This window comes from Coffea eugenioides, chromosome 4, assembly GCF_003713205.1.
Source record: "Coffea eugenioides isolate CCC68of chromosome 4, Ceug_1.0, whole genome shotgun sequence".
NCBI lineage: Eukaryota > Viridiplantae > Streptophyta > Magnoliopsida > Gentianales > Rubiaceae > Coffea > Coffea eugenioides.
The window spans coordinates 43,298,589-43,315,217 of record NC_040038.1 but is presented as its reverse complement, the minus strand read 5'-3'; positions in this window follow the sequence as shown (position 1 = coordinate 43,315,217).

Sequence of the window (16,629 nt, the reverse complement as noted above, 5' to 3'; positions counted from 1 at the left end):
ATGATTTTTCTAGTATCGAATAGGTTTTGAGAAATTAAGAGCGTATACCGGACGTGGGACCCACTAGTGCGAAAAGTTCGGAAAAATTCGGCCAACTAGATTAAGTTTTGGATACTGGATTTAATTTACCGGGTGTTAAGAGATAATTAGAGGAAGGTATTTGGATTGATGTGAGAGGGAACAAAGTGATAGACTTGCATTAAATAAGTGACAAGTGTCACTTGGCTATTGGTTGGACCATTTGACTACTATTGCATGTCTTACCAATTGACTTAAATATCTTAAAAATTCACCAAAAATCCCTCATTCTTCTCTTCCTCTTGGCCGAATCTCTTAAGCAAGGAAAGAAAGAAAACCTTGTAGACACCAAATTTTTGACTTTATTTTTTCATTATTAGTTTATTGATTTTTATTTTAGTTTGGTTTTACTAATCTCATTTTTAGACATTTTAGCATAAAATTTGTAAGAAAAGGAAAAGAAAGAAAAAGAAAGAAAAGAATTTGTTCACGAAAATATGTTTTGGGGCATTTTTTTAGTATTTTATTTATTTTAGTTAAAATTATTTCTTACTTAAAAAAAAAAAAAAAAGAATTAATGTCGCGGCATGCACGCTGCAATTTTTTGCAGCGTGCAAAGGACACTCTTCTGATTGCAGCGTGCAAAGGACACTCACAGAAGACCATCGGAGGGCTAGATTTTACAGGAGCAACAAGCCCCTCATCCTCATCGTTGAGGTGAGGGTTTAGGAGATTGGTGAGTGGATATAAAAGAGAACAGAAAACAGTAGCCGCAAGGGGGAGAGATAGAGAGGTTTTGGAGAGATCGACGGACGGCTAAAAAGGCAGGGGAGAAAAGAACGAAAACAGCAAAGGTGGTAAAAAAAAGAAGGGGCAGCCGCAGGGGGTTCTTTGGAGAGTTGACGGGCTAATAGAAAAAACTGGGGAAGTTTTTGGAGAGAAAAGGGGCGGCTGAGATTGGGAAGGAGAGAATAGAGAGTGGCATCTGAAAAGGAAAAAACGCAGGAGACTAAGAGGGAGTTAGGAGAATAATAACGAGGGAAAAATTCTGAGGAAGACACAAGAGAGGATCTGGGAGCAAGCAAAGCAAATCTGGAAAATTTTGAAGAAGGCTTCAAAGCTGAGAACGATAGGAAGGAGATCGCTCGTCAAGGCAGGAGCTTCTGCAGCAAAAATTCCCAACCGCATTTCTTGGAACCCTCATGCGTTTCTGGGTAGATTTCAAGGTCACTCAACCGTGCTAGCATTCTCAGGTGAAAATGGCTCTTATTTTGTGGGTTTAAACATTTTTTTATGAGAAGATATGCCACGAAGGTGAATCTTTTGAATGATCTGCTGCTGTTTTTGAGTTTTTGCTGGTCTCATGACTTGGCCATGATTGTTTGGTAGCTAAGATAGAGCATAATAAGAGCCTATAGGATGGGTTTAGGGATTTTATAAGGTTGTATGATGAATCCATGAGCTCTGATTTTTCACGTGTTTGTATGAACAAAACCAGAAAAACTGCAAAAGCTTTCGGCTTTATGATTTTTGTCATGTTTGGGACTCTTAATGCTTCCCTGATTGCTGTTTTATGTTTTACGATGTTGGTGATGGGTTTTGGCAATGAAAGGCTCAGATATCATGGTTTTCCCTCTCCCCTTTGTTCCAAAGTCCAGCGTATGAATTAGATTCTGGTTTGGGTCTGGGTATTTGTTGCATGAGGTTGCTAAAATCTAGAGGCACCAGAAATTGCAGGTGCTTCATCAGTTGCATGTCTACATTTCTGCTTAGCTCCTTTAGCTAGTATTTGATTGAAGTTTGATTAACCATGTCGATTTCCAGCTGCCTAATGTATAAAGAGCTCGCTGCCTATTCTTTCTTTGTTGCTGTCCATTTGCTGCGATAATGTTGTTCTGTGCCTTTTGTTGCATTGTAAAACAAGTAGATCAGGTGGTGTTTTGTTGTCTTGCACGAATTACATTCAGTTTGGGCTGTCAAATGTGTAGAGTTTGTTTGAGTTCTCACACACAAACATATTTGGGCTGAAATAGAAAAAGCTGCTGCATTTGTTTCCTTTTCTCTGCCGTGTTTCCTTCTGCACTTCAGTTTCGTGTTCAATCTTGTGTTGAGGTGGGGAAATGGAAGTTTGGGTGTTGTGTATGCATGTTTGAAACTCTGAAACACTCGAGCTATGGCCAAGCACTTGCTGGAAAAACGCATTTCAACTTGCCAAAATCAGTTTCATATGCTTCCAGATTTTTCAATTTGTTGAACGTATTTCATTTTTTTGTTGCATTGGATCTTGCTAAGTTTTTTGTTTGATTGGATGGTGGCTTGCTGCTTAGTTTAAAGCCCTGTGTGTGGACTTGACTATGTTTGAAAGCTGGCTTGACAAGGTGCCAAATTGCAGAAAGTCTTCATCCGAAAATTACAGAAGCAAAGAAAGCTTCGGTTTGCCGAAAGCTTCATATGCTTGTTGAAACCTTGTTGCAGCTTGACTTTGCATCATTTCTTGCTGTGTTTTACTGGTTTGAATATCCAAGTTGTGTGTTGTGTTGTTTAATTCAAAGCTTGGTCGTTGGTTTGAGAGAGTTAGATCAAAGCTTGAGTTGGTTTTTCTGAAATCTATGGTCGAAGGTGAAAGCGCAGCCAGCATTCTAGTTGCAGCAGGTTAAAATGCAGAAATCTTCTTCGTATGCATGCTTTGCATGAAGAAATAACTTCCAAAAATTGCACTCCAACCCCTTGGCTTCTATCTAATGCTTCTATGACCCAATCAATTGAATGTTCTCCTCAATTTGGTCCTTGGCAGCTTTAATTTTTGCAATTTCATTGCTTGTTTGCTTCAATTAACTTCCATGCTTTGTTTCAATTGCGCTTAAGTCATGACTTTAGGGGCTTTACGATTAGTGAGCTTGTGATTGCCTATTTCCTTTAATTTTCCCAAATAAATTGGTACCTTGACCATTTCTTTTATTTTGGAGGATAAATAAGTGATTTCACTTCATTGGGGCCCAAATTGCAAGGGAGGTAACCTCTATCTCCTTGATTTTCATTTCTCCTATGTGATCCAACGTGCTAAGTGTGAATTGCATGTCTACGTTGCTTTCCTTGCCTTTCTTTAATTCCTTGCATTTATTTCATTTACTTTTGCTTTTATTTAAGTTATTCATTATGGGGTATGTGTACACCTCTTGGCTTGTAATAGATAGGGTCTGGCGAGCATTTTGTCCATTTTTCCCTTCCCTTTTGTTTTAGTTAGCAAATGTAATAGGTTCATTGCTTGTTTTTGTTGCTACGTGTTTAATCGCTTTATTAGGCTCTTGCATCTAGTCAAGCATGCTAAATGTTACGTGCTACGTGTTTATGAGTATTTGGTATGTCTACTTGCTTTCCATAGTGTGGATGAATGGAATGGATGAATGTACGTCACCACACTAGTCCAACGCTAGTTGTGGCTTCTTTTATCGTTTCCACTAGTCTAATGCTAGTAGGAATTCATAGAAAGGGCTAGTCCAACGCTAGACCCAATAGGATTTTTCCTTTGTTTTTCATTAATGCATTATTTGCCTGTTCACTACATATCATGCATGTTTCCTTAGTTTTATCATTTGGCATGCTCCTCAATTCCCCTTTCCCTTCATTTTAGGCCTCTTGCATCTCATGCTAGTTATAGGGTCCATTTTGTTTGAGAGTCCCCTTAAATATGGGATATAGACGAGTGTGGCTTTTTCCAAGCCTTAGCACGCTTGTATTCCCTCTATCAAAGGGAAAATTAAGTCACAAAGTTAGGACTCCCCGTTCCCATCTTGATGCATTCCTATAGGATTCATGCATTTTTCATTCACGATCACATACACTTACTTTATATTCTCTCTCTTTTTCTACATTCTCACTTCACACTACTTTTGGACGTTTTCACTTAACTACTCACACTTTATACCATATCACTCGCACACATGCACTTTATGTTATTTTCACATTATCATTCTTTACTCACCTTACCTTGTAAATACATTTGCACACCTCCACTTACATCCTATTATTTTTATCACTTTTCTCACTTCATACAAACCCACATTTTCACATGGCATGCATTCCACTCATTTTTACGTCATTTAGAATTATGTGTGACCTCTCCAAAGGATCATTATTGGGCTTCACAATTAATGTGATTGGCACCACTCAACCTTTGAAGAGAAATTTCCCCCATGTCCTCCTAGGTCTAGGTTTTTGCATTCATATAGACATATCCAACACGCGATACATACCTTGGGTAGAAAAATTAGGAAAAGTTTGGGTTAAGTCACGCAACTAGCCTTGGCTAGGGTGAGGGAGTGCCTTAGGCCTTGCCTTTGCCTTCTCCCTCTTCAAATGTGACCCCCGATCCCTCTTTTTGGTTACGTAGACCCAAAAGTTCTTTAAAAGGGTTTATTTACTTTTTTTCATTCAAAAACAAAAAACCATTTTTGGGTGACTTGGTACACCCTAACTCTATACCAAGTGGCGACTCCATTTTTGATACACAAAAACCCTTTTGAACTTTATATGGCCAAACCGTCGCATTTCAAGTCCCATGGCCTTTTGCTTCTCATTTCGCACACGTTCACATTCCACTACACACACCATACACCCATTCAAAAAGTGGGGCGCGACAAACCTCTTCAATTTCTTGATTCCATCTTGCTCCAAATCACTAAACCAACCATTTAAACTTGTCTTTGTTCCATAAAACATCTTCAAGTAGTGTTTATGAGTTGTTGTGTGAAGTTATTTGGAAAGTTAAGGTGACCAATTGCTCTCTCTCTCTTGTTTTTAAGGTGAGTTGTGAAGAACCACCCTCCTTCCTTAATTGATGCTTAAATCATGCTTAGTGGTAGTATGAGATGCAAGTTTATGGATTATTTCTTGATTTGTGGTTGAAGTGATGAAGTTTTATTATTTTTGGGGATTTTTCTGTTTTAATATAAGCATGATTGTGTGGCTATCTATGATGATTGGAAATGGTATATAATGACTTTAGGAGGTGGAAAAAGTGATTAATTGCAATCAATTTCTGTTTTGGAAGAAGTTTCAGAAAATTAGGTTTTGTGAAGGAACATTCTGCCCGAATTTTTAGCTCCTAGTTAGAAGCCGAATTGGCCTTGTCTTAAAACATTAAAGTTGTAGGGAATGACATTTTAAAGGTTCCTACAAAATTTCAGGTCAATCGGAGTAGTGTAGAATGAGAAAAGTCGAAATTACTATTGCTGTTCTGGTTTTACCCGAATGTAAGAACTGCACCTGTAATTGGTTATTTTGGCTGGAATTTCTTCCGAATTGGTTGTTGAGGTCTTCTTATGAAATTTAGCCCTGTTTCTCGTCTTTCAGCTGGTTTTGGAATTTCTGGATTTGGACTTGGAGAGCCTGAGTTATGATGTTTCCGCTAGAATGCGTTTTGGTGAATCTGTTTTACGTTTTTGATGTAGTATCTTGCATTTTTGACCTGTTTGCACTCAAAACTGGGTTGAGTGACCTTCTGTGATGTTGTAGCCCTGTCTTTTAGTTTCGAGTCGGTGGGTCGTACACCTTCATCCGATAGTCGTAGTGAAATTGGTGCCATTACCGCAAAACGAGGACAAAAACTGTTTTTTTCAGGGCCAAAGCTAATTGCATTTCCGAATTTTCTGGTTTCCTTTAATGTTTGTATATGCTTACGGAATCCTATTGGGGTCATGTTTGGCCTTGGTTTATGACTCGTTATCGAGTCTCATTATATTTGTTTGCATGTTTTAGGGTGTGACCGTGGTGCACAACGTTCTTTTGACGGAAGTGCATGAAACCACATTTGCGAGCTTGGTGAGTGTACTACTCACTTGTGTGTTACTATATGGCTTTGAATGTAAATTGTTTGAAGTGAATTGAATGTGACTTGATTGAAGTGAAAGTGTACTTTATCACTCTCACTTATATGCCTTATATCATTGTTGTCATGTTATTGGAATGTTACATGAAATGTTACATGAAATGAAAGTACTTGACTTGGTGTTGATTGGACGAGTATCCAACGACTACAAATGTTATCATTGAGCTCAACCCCATTGGTAGTTGATTGAATCGAGTCGGCGAGGGCTTGGTCGTGCCAATTAATGAAACTTGGGTAAAGTTATATGGAATCTTGTAGTATGCGAGACTCTCGATTCCGGTATACTCGAGTAATACCAAAGTGCAAGTGTTTGGATTTCGGGCCCGGTAGGGGGATGTTAGGTGGAAGGAGTGGGAGTAAAGTGGAGTCTACGGTTGGTTACTTTTGAACATTGACGGAGAGTCAATGACGTTCGATCAAGAAATGCAAACGAGGAAAGGGCTCTTGAGAGCCATCCGTATCCTTTTGTCACCATATTTGACGTGTACCTTTGCTTATTTTACTATATTGAATGAAAGCTTGATGCTTATATGCACTTGGTTGCGTAAGTGATAGTATCTCACTGGGCAATTAGCTCACACCGTTCCTTTTGTTTTCCTTACAGGAATATGACTCTTTTTTTGGCATGAATCTTGATAGATGGTTGCCGAATGAACTAGATGTATATCTCTTTTGTATTGTATATGAAGTGAAACCCTAAATGTATCTTTAGGGCCGTTTTCACTTTCAATTTGGCAAACCGTGTATATATTAACTTTTGAGAACTTTTGTATGTCACTTTGGATTGTAATTGCTAAAGTTCAAGATGTGAATGTTTGTTTGATATTTGGTTGCGTTCTGATGGGTCGGTTCCTATTCATGGCCGACTCCGAATTTCATTTTTTTATTTTGGGTTATTTTGCCCTTTTGCCTTATTTACGCGCGTTATAAGTTCCGGAACGCAATAGATCGCTCTATACTGAACCGTTAGTCCTGGCGAGAGCTGGGCAGGCAGTCCGCTAACCCCTTTGGTTCGCCTTAGGGGAAGGTGGGGCTGTCACATTTAGATGCTTAACATGTTCTTCTAAACTCCTACAATAAACTAGGATGTCATCAAAGTAAACAACTATAACCTTCCATAGGTATGGATGAAGCACATGGTTTATCAACCTCTTTAATGTTCTAGGTGCATTAGTTAAACCAAATGGCATGACTAACCACTCATACAATCTGTGACGATCCCACCTCCCCCTAAGACGAACCGAAGGGTTCAGCGGACCACCTGCCCAGCTCTCGCCGGGGCTCACTTCAATCCTCAAATGAAAGACAGATCAATTCCAATGATTTCATCTAAATATGCCAAAATAATAACATGACTATAATATTTCATTGCACAAGTACGTCTGTGAGGCCCCAGTCCGTTCGTAAGCTGATATGAGGGTTATTCGTTAATCGGTGGGGTGGTTTCGGGTTTTTATCGCCCGCCTTTTCTACATTTTCTTTTTCTGAGTAAATATAGTTTTTAGATGATTTTTCTAGTATCGGTTAGATTTTGAGAAAATAAGAACGGATTTCGGACGTGGGACCCACTAGTGCGAAAAGTTCGGAAAAATTCGGCCAATAAGATTAAATTTCGGATACTGTGAAAAAATTTATCGGGTGTTAGGAGATAAGTAGAGGAGGTGATTTGATTGATGTGAGAGAGAAAAGAAAAGATAAGATTGCATTTAAGAGGTGACAAGTGTCACCTTCTTAGTGGTTCCAAGTTAAGATTTACTATTCCAATTTTTTATTTTTTTTGACCAAAAGGTAAATATCTTAAAAATTGCTCAAAAATTCACCATTTCTTCTCCTTGGTGGCCGGCCCTCTTGTGCTAAGAAAGGAAGAAAACTTCTTCAATTTACAAGTCCCAACTAGCTCAAATCACCCAAAAATACTTGCTTCCATCTATTTCTACTCCATAAAATCTCTCTAGTTGGTGTTAGTGGTTGGTTTGGTGAAGTTTTTGGAAGAGCTAAGGTGTTCCACAACTTCCTCTCTCTTGTTTTCTTCGTAAGTGGTGCTTGACTACCCTCCTATACCTTATGAAGCTTAGGTTATGCTTATTAGTGATTAAAGTGCTGAAATTTCTGGTTTTTATCTTGGTTTGAAGTGATTTGGTGAAGTTTTTATTTTATTGATAATTTTTCTGGTTTAATTGGATTATGATGGTGTGGTTGTTTATGATGATTGGCAATGGCCTATAATGACACTAGTAGGTGTGAATAGTTGATAATTGCAATCAATTTTGGATTTGGAAGAATTTCTGGAAAATTAGGGTTCTTGGTTGAACATTCTGTCCGAAATTTTAGGTCATAGATAGAGGCCGAATTGGACTTTGCTCAAAACATGAAAGTTGTAGGTATTGATGAGTTAGAAGTGCCTGCACAATTTCAGGGCATTTGGAGTAGTATAGAGTGAGTTATGCCGTTTTTACTGTTGCTGTTTTTGGTGAACAGAATGTCCGAACTGCAATAGTAATTGTCTGTTTTGACTGGAATTGGTTTGGATTTTGTTGTTGGTGTCTTCTGATGAAATGTAGCTTGATGTCTTAGCTTTCATATGCCTTTGGAATCAATGCTTTTGGACCTGTATAGACTGACTTGGACTGATTACAGTTTTGTGTGATTTGGGAACCTGCAATTACGGTTCTGGGTTGGTTTTCTGCATTTTTGACTTAGTTGTGCTAGGATTTGGATTGAGAGGCCTTCTACATTGTTGTAGCCCCTTAAGTCCTGGATATACCTGTAAATTTTCAGGATTAACGGAGTGGTATAACCTGAGTTAAACGAAATACTCAGACCTGTTTTGACCGTCAAATTCTGTTCTGTTCTTATATCCGGACAGTTTACGACTGGGACTTTGGCTTCACGTTTGACTAGGTTACAAGCTGTTTGGGCTTGCGACCAAAACACCAAACTTATAGCTCTATATCATAGCTTTCTAATGCCCTTGGAATTTCATGAATCGGATTTATAGAACCTGAGATATAGCCGAGCAAATAAGGCCTGCCCGTGAAAATGACCATTTTCTGGTCAGATCTGTTTTGGTCCTGACGACCAACTTCCGTTCCGAATTTGGATTGCCGACCTTCATGAAAGTTGTTCCATTTGGAATGAACTATCTAACTGCCAATGTTCAGCTCTTTTGCCCATGTGTAGCATAGAAAACAGTTTGCACTCAAAACTGACCATTTGTGCATTGGCCAGATTTCGTATGTGATTGTGTTTGGTTCATTTGGGGCTGAAGCCTCCAGTTTCAGTTCTGGATGTCTTCATAACAATTGTTGTTCATCCTTTAAGCTTCGATATGGTGTCTCATACGCCTTAATCCGATATTCGTAGCTCAACTTATGATTACAATAGAAACGAGTGTCCAATCTGCCGTTTCCGCTAACGGCCGTTTCCGTTTCCGTCCGTCATATTTACGTGCGCGCGTGTCGTTTTTGCCGTTTTGCTTGTTTTAGGCACGATAGTAGCCGTTTACGATATTATGTGACACAATCTTCTATGTCAGACGGTGGTGAGCTGGGCGGAACTGGTGGGGCCCACTACTAGCTGTTCATTTCGATCCGACTTCGTGTTTTTGCTATTTCAGATTCTGGGTAAGTATTCAGGCCAGTTTGGTGTGTTTTTCTTTGCTATGTGTTTGAGATGTGTGAAAAGGGTACTTAGGCGAGGGTGTACTTTATCGCACTCGACCTAAACCCTAATTTGAATGTATAATTGTACTTAGCATATGTATATGAACCTTTTGGAACCAAAACCCTTGAGCTTGTGGCTCGGGGCGACTTTCGAGTAAAGTTTGTGAAGTTTGCAAAGTTTGTGAGTTCGTGGGCCCGATCTAAGACCTGTTTGGACTATTCGAGCCGGTTAGGGCTTGGTCGAAGTCAGTCAAACTTAGTCTGAGGTCACCAAGTTTGTAGGTTCATGTTATGAACCAATTTTGTGAATCCGGTTCACCGAGAAGGTGACCAAGTTTGTGACCCGAGCTTGTGACTCAAGCTCAAGTTTGTGATTTCGTTCGCCCGGGCAAGTTTGTGAGGTGACTGGCCAGTGAGGGTGATAAGGTGTCGGTGGGTGTACAAGTGAAGTTCTACGGACCATTGAGTGTGGTCGACGGAGTGTCGGCAGGAGATCACGCATGGCATATGAATTGGCTTTGGAGCCACCTGTATCCTTATTATATGATGTTGTTCTTTTCTGCTTTTGCTTTACTCTTATTGTGTAATTGTTGCTACGTGAATTTATGCTTTCGCCCCTGTTTACTTACTAAGCATTTAGCTTACCCCTTTCCTTTTGTTTTTCTTAGCAGGGGCCGACGCGGGGACTTTTGGCTCGTATACTAGTATAGGTAGATTGGCTTGTAATAGTTGAACAGTTAGGATGTTTGTTTTTGTTTTGGTGGTTTGTATAAGGACCCTTCTTAGGGTCTACCTTTTGCTGGTTATTGTTATAGTATATTAGAGCGGTTTGGCTTGATGCTTTTGAAGATGTAAATAGACTTTTGGTGGTTGTATATATTATGAATCGTGTTCTTGTGGCTTAGAAGAGTTTTATTAGCTTTAAGTTTTGAGTCCTGGCGCGAGCTAGGCAGGCGGCCCGCCGATACCCTTGGGTTCGCCCTTGGGAGAAGTGGGGTCGTCACAACGTCCGTGGATATAAATCTCAGTCAACTACATCGAGTTCCAAATCTCACAATTTTCTCAAAGATCAGTTACAACATACCAAACTACACAAAAGACTAGCCTTCACTAGTATCTTCCAGTCACTTCCTTTGTGACGACCCCACCTCCCCCTAGGGCATACCTCAGGGTTTAGCGGACTGCCTGCCCAACTCTCGCCAGGACTCACTCACTCATGCACTCACTTCAGATTAAATAAGTTACAACCTCAAGAGTAAAGGAAATAACAGTTCCCAAACTTGGAACGTACAAATACATTCATTTTTATCTCAAACATCCATACAATCCCAAATATATCACAAGATTTAAGTTCTCAATACATTCAACCCTAATTGAGCGACTAGTGCGAGTACAATCGCAAAAGTACCAAAAACTAGACTATGCTAGCCTGTACCAGTCTCATGCCTCGCTTGTATCCCCTGTAAGGATAACAAATGGCATGGAATGAGTTAAAAGCCCAGTGAGATTTCAAATAGCAAGTTGACCATTATTCAAAAGTACAAGGATCAACGTAGCAAAATAGCGATCATAACAAGTTCATAAAAGTGAGCAATAACACTTCAAGTAGCAAATCTCAAAATAAGCAAGTATAAAGTTTTTTCAAAAGAAACAATAACCCGATAAGTAACAATCAAATCAAAGTATAAGGATACGAATGGCTCTCAAGAGCCAAGTTCCCCTTTGCTTCACCAGAGCTTGATCAAGTAGTAGTTGACACTCCGTCAACTTTCAAGTAAAGTAACCAGTCCAGTAGAGTATGACTTAGCTACAATCTCCGTCCACCATCCAAACCCCCTACTGAGCCCAAAATCCTCAATAAACATTGGTGGTAATACTCGAGCATACCGATTAGTCGAGGAGATAACACTCCACTTGACAACACTAGATACCCATGGTTCATTATCTAATCGACCAAATCCTTGCCGGCTCGACTCGATTAACTAGCCAATGGGGTTTGGGTTCCCAAGAAGTCGATGAGATAACATGTCCAATCGACTGAATCAAGATAAAAGTACGGAGACGGGAATGAGAGGCACCTCCCACTCGGATTGAGTGTGGTACATGCTGCTGCTCAGTACTTACATGTCAAGCACAAGTATATCAAGTCAATTGCAACAATAAACAAGTACATATCACATTAGGGCAAATGCGATAAAGTATACCCTTGCCCGAACAAACCAATCAAATATCATTCGATCACATTGGTCAAGTATTAAAAATAAGTGTCAAGTTCAATCAGGTATTTGGAAGCACTCACCAAAGATTTAGTGCTCGTCAAAATTCACGCTCAGGTGTAACTCCTTGGTTGGAGTCCAAATCTGCGATAAAACATCATTTAAGAGCTTTGAAATCAACTAAGGTTTGAAACTTAAGCGTTTCGTTTAATGAAAATCAAGTAATTGAAACTCATTTGGATAATATTCATATTACTTATCATACCCTAGAAAACTCATGCTAGCTCTTTTAGTTTTGGTAATGAAGCGATTAAAACTTTGGAATTCCCATTTGAGTCGAAAAGACGAGGAAAATGTATTTCCATTGGTCGCTACTTTCATTTTTCCAAGGGCACGAGTTTCGGCCAAATTCTAGCTTATATAACTCTATGAAAGATGACTCAAATACCCTAGATAAATCAAGTTCAATTCGACCTCAATTCTTCGCTCGAGTCGCAAGTACACACGCCTAACCCTCCAGTGAAAATTTGGACAGCATGCCCTTTGTATTTAGCTATTTTTCAGCCATTTATGGCTTCATTATTTTTGTCAAATCAGCCCAAATTCAATACATAAGTAAGCTTAACACAATAACTCTTCAACTAGGCTCAAAATCATCCAATTACGAAACAATTCTAGTAATGCAACTATCAAAATCAAAGCTGGAAACTAGTATTAAAGAAGAATAACTAAGTAGCAGGCTTGACACCTTCTAGCGTTTTGGTCACAACTGAAGCTACGCTTATCGGATTGGGGTATATTTTATGGAGTTTCGAAATTAAGACAAAGGGCTACAACTTTCATGAAGACAAGTCAACCCAATTCAGAATTGATCTAGGTCGAATTTGCAGATTACAGAACCAGAATTTCATTGTCAGTCTGGTTGTCAGCATTGGATTCAAATGGCAATAACCCAGATGTGTTGGAAAGCTGAAATATAGAACTAAAATTTTCATGTTTTGACCGAAAGCTGATTTGATACGGATCAAGGTGAAAAAAGAAGCCAAAGTGTGAAATCTCAAAACTGCCCGCGAAACAGTGCATTTTTCAGTCAGGGGTAATTTAGTCATTTCACATGCTACCGTACTCCGATTGAGTTGAATTTTACAGGAAGCTATATAAATCCATTCTCTACAACTTTCATGTTTTGACCTAGGCCTGATTTGGCTTTTAACATGAGCGAATTAAACAGGTCAGAAACAGGACAGATTGGTCTCAACTTTCTGGAATTTGATGATTCAATGGTTGAAATTCACATTTATATCTTGAATCAATACCCCAAGTCCCTATCCAAGCTTATCAACATCATATACTAGAATAAAAACAAGAATCACAACTGAAAATTTCAAACCCTAACTAAAAATTATAAACTAGTAAGCCAAACCATGAAATCTTCCATACAATTCATCACAATCAAGCCATGTTTTGATTAAATTACAAAATAAGCAAGAAACAAGAGAGGTGTCTAGTATAGTACCTCAAAACCCCCAAAATAAGTTGTAATACAAGAACTTTCTTCCTCCCAAAAGTTCCACCAAGCTCACCTCCAAGCCTTCCCAAAGATTAATCGGAGTGGATTCAAGGTTCACTTTACTTTTCTCAAGATTCAAGCAAGGTTGTTATCGTGGGAATGGAGTTTTCTCTCCTCTCTTTTCCTCTCCAAACTCACGGCTATAATGAAGAAAAAAGTGCATGAATTTTCGTCCAAAAACAAAGTTAAAAAGATAGGAAATTTGTTGGTCAAACTTGGTTGGCCAACACTTGTCAAGCCACCATTTGTCCTCTTTTTTTTTTCTGTCTTCCTTTTCTTTTGGTAAAAAATGGTGGCTATTTTATAGGATATTTTAGGGGTGATTAGCTAAAATAAAAGCAAGGTGATTAAGGTAATAAAGTAGTGTTCAAGTGGTGTACTCACTCAGTAACAAACAGTACATGTCGGTTCATACCATTTTTCCTTAACTCGTACGTACTAGGGTTTTTGCTTACAATTCACTAACTTATTATTATTACTTCTAATCATGCATTTTTCTTATCTAAAACTCACTCTTAACCACCAAATTTAGTACACACACCTCACCAAGTGATCACACGGCCAAAATACGCGAAAACCCTAATTTATGCCATTCCTTTAGAAAATCATAACTTGAGTTATAAATGTCAAATATTCATGCAACTTGGCCTTTTAAAAACTAGACTTCAAATACTAATAATCATTAGAAGACATCTCAAAGAGATTCAGTTCATAAGTTGGTCCAAATTGAGCCATAAACTACTATAACATTCCTATTGTTACTTGTGCAGGGCAGAATTTTCAGTCAATTTTGCCAATTTTTGGAAATTTATAGAGATTGAATCAAACTTTCCACTGTAGGAAGCCCTATGAGTCTAGTTTCAAACGCAACAAACAGAACTCAATTCCGACTTTCCTATATGAAGTTATAGCCAATTTCCCAAAGCTGCGCAGAGACTCCTACGAAAATTTCTAGATTTTTTAACAATTTGAGAATATGAAACTTTTCTTAACAAAATTCACTCTCTTGGCTCAAATTCAACCATTAAAGCAACCAAGAATCAAAGGTAAGTGAGTTCATATAAGGGTTATAAAGACAAGTAAAATTTTGGGGTCTCACATCCTTCACGTCACTTTCCTGTTAAGGAATAACAAATGGAATGGGGTGAGTTAACGCTCAGTGAGACTAAGAAAAGGATGCAAACACGTAGTTCAAGTAATAATAACACTTGTACGGGGAGTAAAGCTATAACATTCAAGTAATTCACGCCTAACAATTAAACACACTTGAATAGGATACAGAGCTCTCAAGAGCTAATTTCCACTTGCTTTGCCAAAGTTCAATCCAATACCTCCTCATGATGACACTCTGTCACCCGGGTAGGTAATTAAGTCCGTAGAACTTCACTTACTCCATTTATGGTTCTGAGTCGACATGAGAGGTACCTCCCACCTGAATCGGTGTGGTACATGCTATCGCTCAGAGAATCGATTATACGTTTGTGGTTCTGTGTGACAGCCCCACCTTCCCTTAAGGCGAACCAAAGGGGTTAGCGGACTGCCTCCCCAACTCTCGCCAGGACTAGCGGGACAGTGTAAAGAGATCTAGCACGTTCCGGAACATACAAGCGCGCTTAGTCAAGTCAAAATTACAAAATAAAAAAAAATGAAAACAGAGTCGGTCATGAATAGTAACCGACACATCAAAATCCAACCAAGCATCAATCAAACATATACATCTTGAAATTTAGCATTTACTTACCAAAAGGGCATACCCAAGTTGTCCAACAAGTTTATACAAGTACGGTTTGCAAATTACAACTCAACATTTTTGGTTGGATCAAAATGCGCTTAGAGTTTGCTCAAAAAGAGCTATTCAAAATTTCATTCACATAAGCTCAACTCGGCAACCAACATTCATGGACTTTCCAAAAGTGTTTATATTCCTGTAAGGAAAACAAAAGGAATAGAGTGAGCTTACGCTCAGTGAGTTACTATCACTCAAGGAACCAATTTCATATAGGCATAAAGCGTTCAATAAAGAAGTAAACCCAGATCACACATTAACAAAACGGGTAAAAGGATACGGACGGCTCTCAAGAGCCCCTTTCCTCGCTTGTATACTTGATCGGACTTCATTGACCCTCAATGTTTACAAAGTAACCAACCGTAGGCTCCACTTTACTTCCATTCCTTCCACCCAACATTCCCCTACCGGGCCCGAACTCCAAACAGTGTAAATTTGGTAATACTCGAGTATATCGGAATCGAGAGTCTCATACTACAGGATTCCATATAACAGTCCCCATGGCTCGTCAATTTTCACGACCAAGCCCTCGCCGGCTCGATCCAATCGACTACCAATGGGGTTGAGCTCAGTAGTAACAGTAATGGCCGTTGGATACTTGTCCATACGACACCCAATCCAGTATTTCATGTACTATTCAAGTACCACAGTTGACAGTCATATTTAATACAAAAGGGGTGAGGGCGATCAAGTATACCCTCACTTTAATCAGTTTCACCGGTGCAAATAAGCCTTCAAGGCATCAAGTTCAAATATAACAAAGCCACATTGTAAACAATCAAGTGAGTAGTATACTCACCAAGCAAGCAAATGATATTTCATATACTTCCGCCCAAAGAGCGTCTTGAATCACCGTCACGCCCTAAAATTTCAAATAGGCACAATAATACTCGATTACAAGTTATAAACCAATTTCCACATACTACCGAAAATAAGGCTTCATTAGCACGTATAAGTACTAAAGTAGGCTAAGGAAAATCCGAAAATGAAAGTTAAGCTCTAAGACCTAAAAATAGTTTTGATGCCATTAAGCGTATTGGGTACAACTGGCACTACGAGTATCGGATGGATGTATACTATACACCGTTTCGAAGCTAAAAGATAGGGTTACAATGTTGGAGAAGGCCACTCAGTCCAGTTTGTAGTGAAACTAGGTCAAAAGATCAATATACCAAACCAGAACTGCATAAACAGGTTAATAAACCGCATTCTGGTTAAATCATCATAAGTCAGGCTACCTAAGTCCAATTCAAGTGATTCCAAATCCATCTGAAAGCTAATATACCAGGTTATATTTATTAAGAATACATCAACCACCAAATCAATCGTATTCCCAATCAAACTAACCAATTACCAAAGCTGATTACCGAGTTCGGACAGAAACAGGGCAGCAGGGGTATTTCAGACTTTTCACGGGCTACGTTACTCCAATTGGCCTGAAATTTTGCAGGAAACTATAAAATATCATTCCATAAAACTTTCATGTTTTA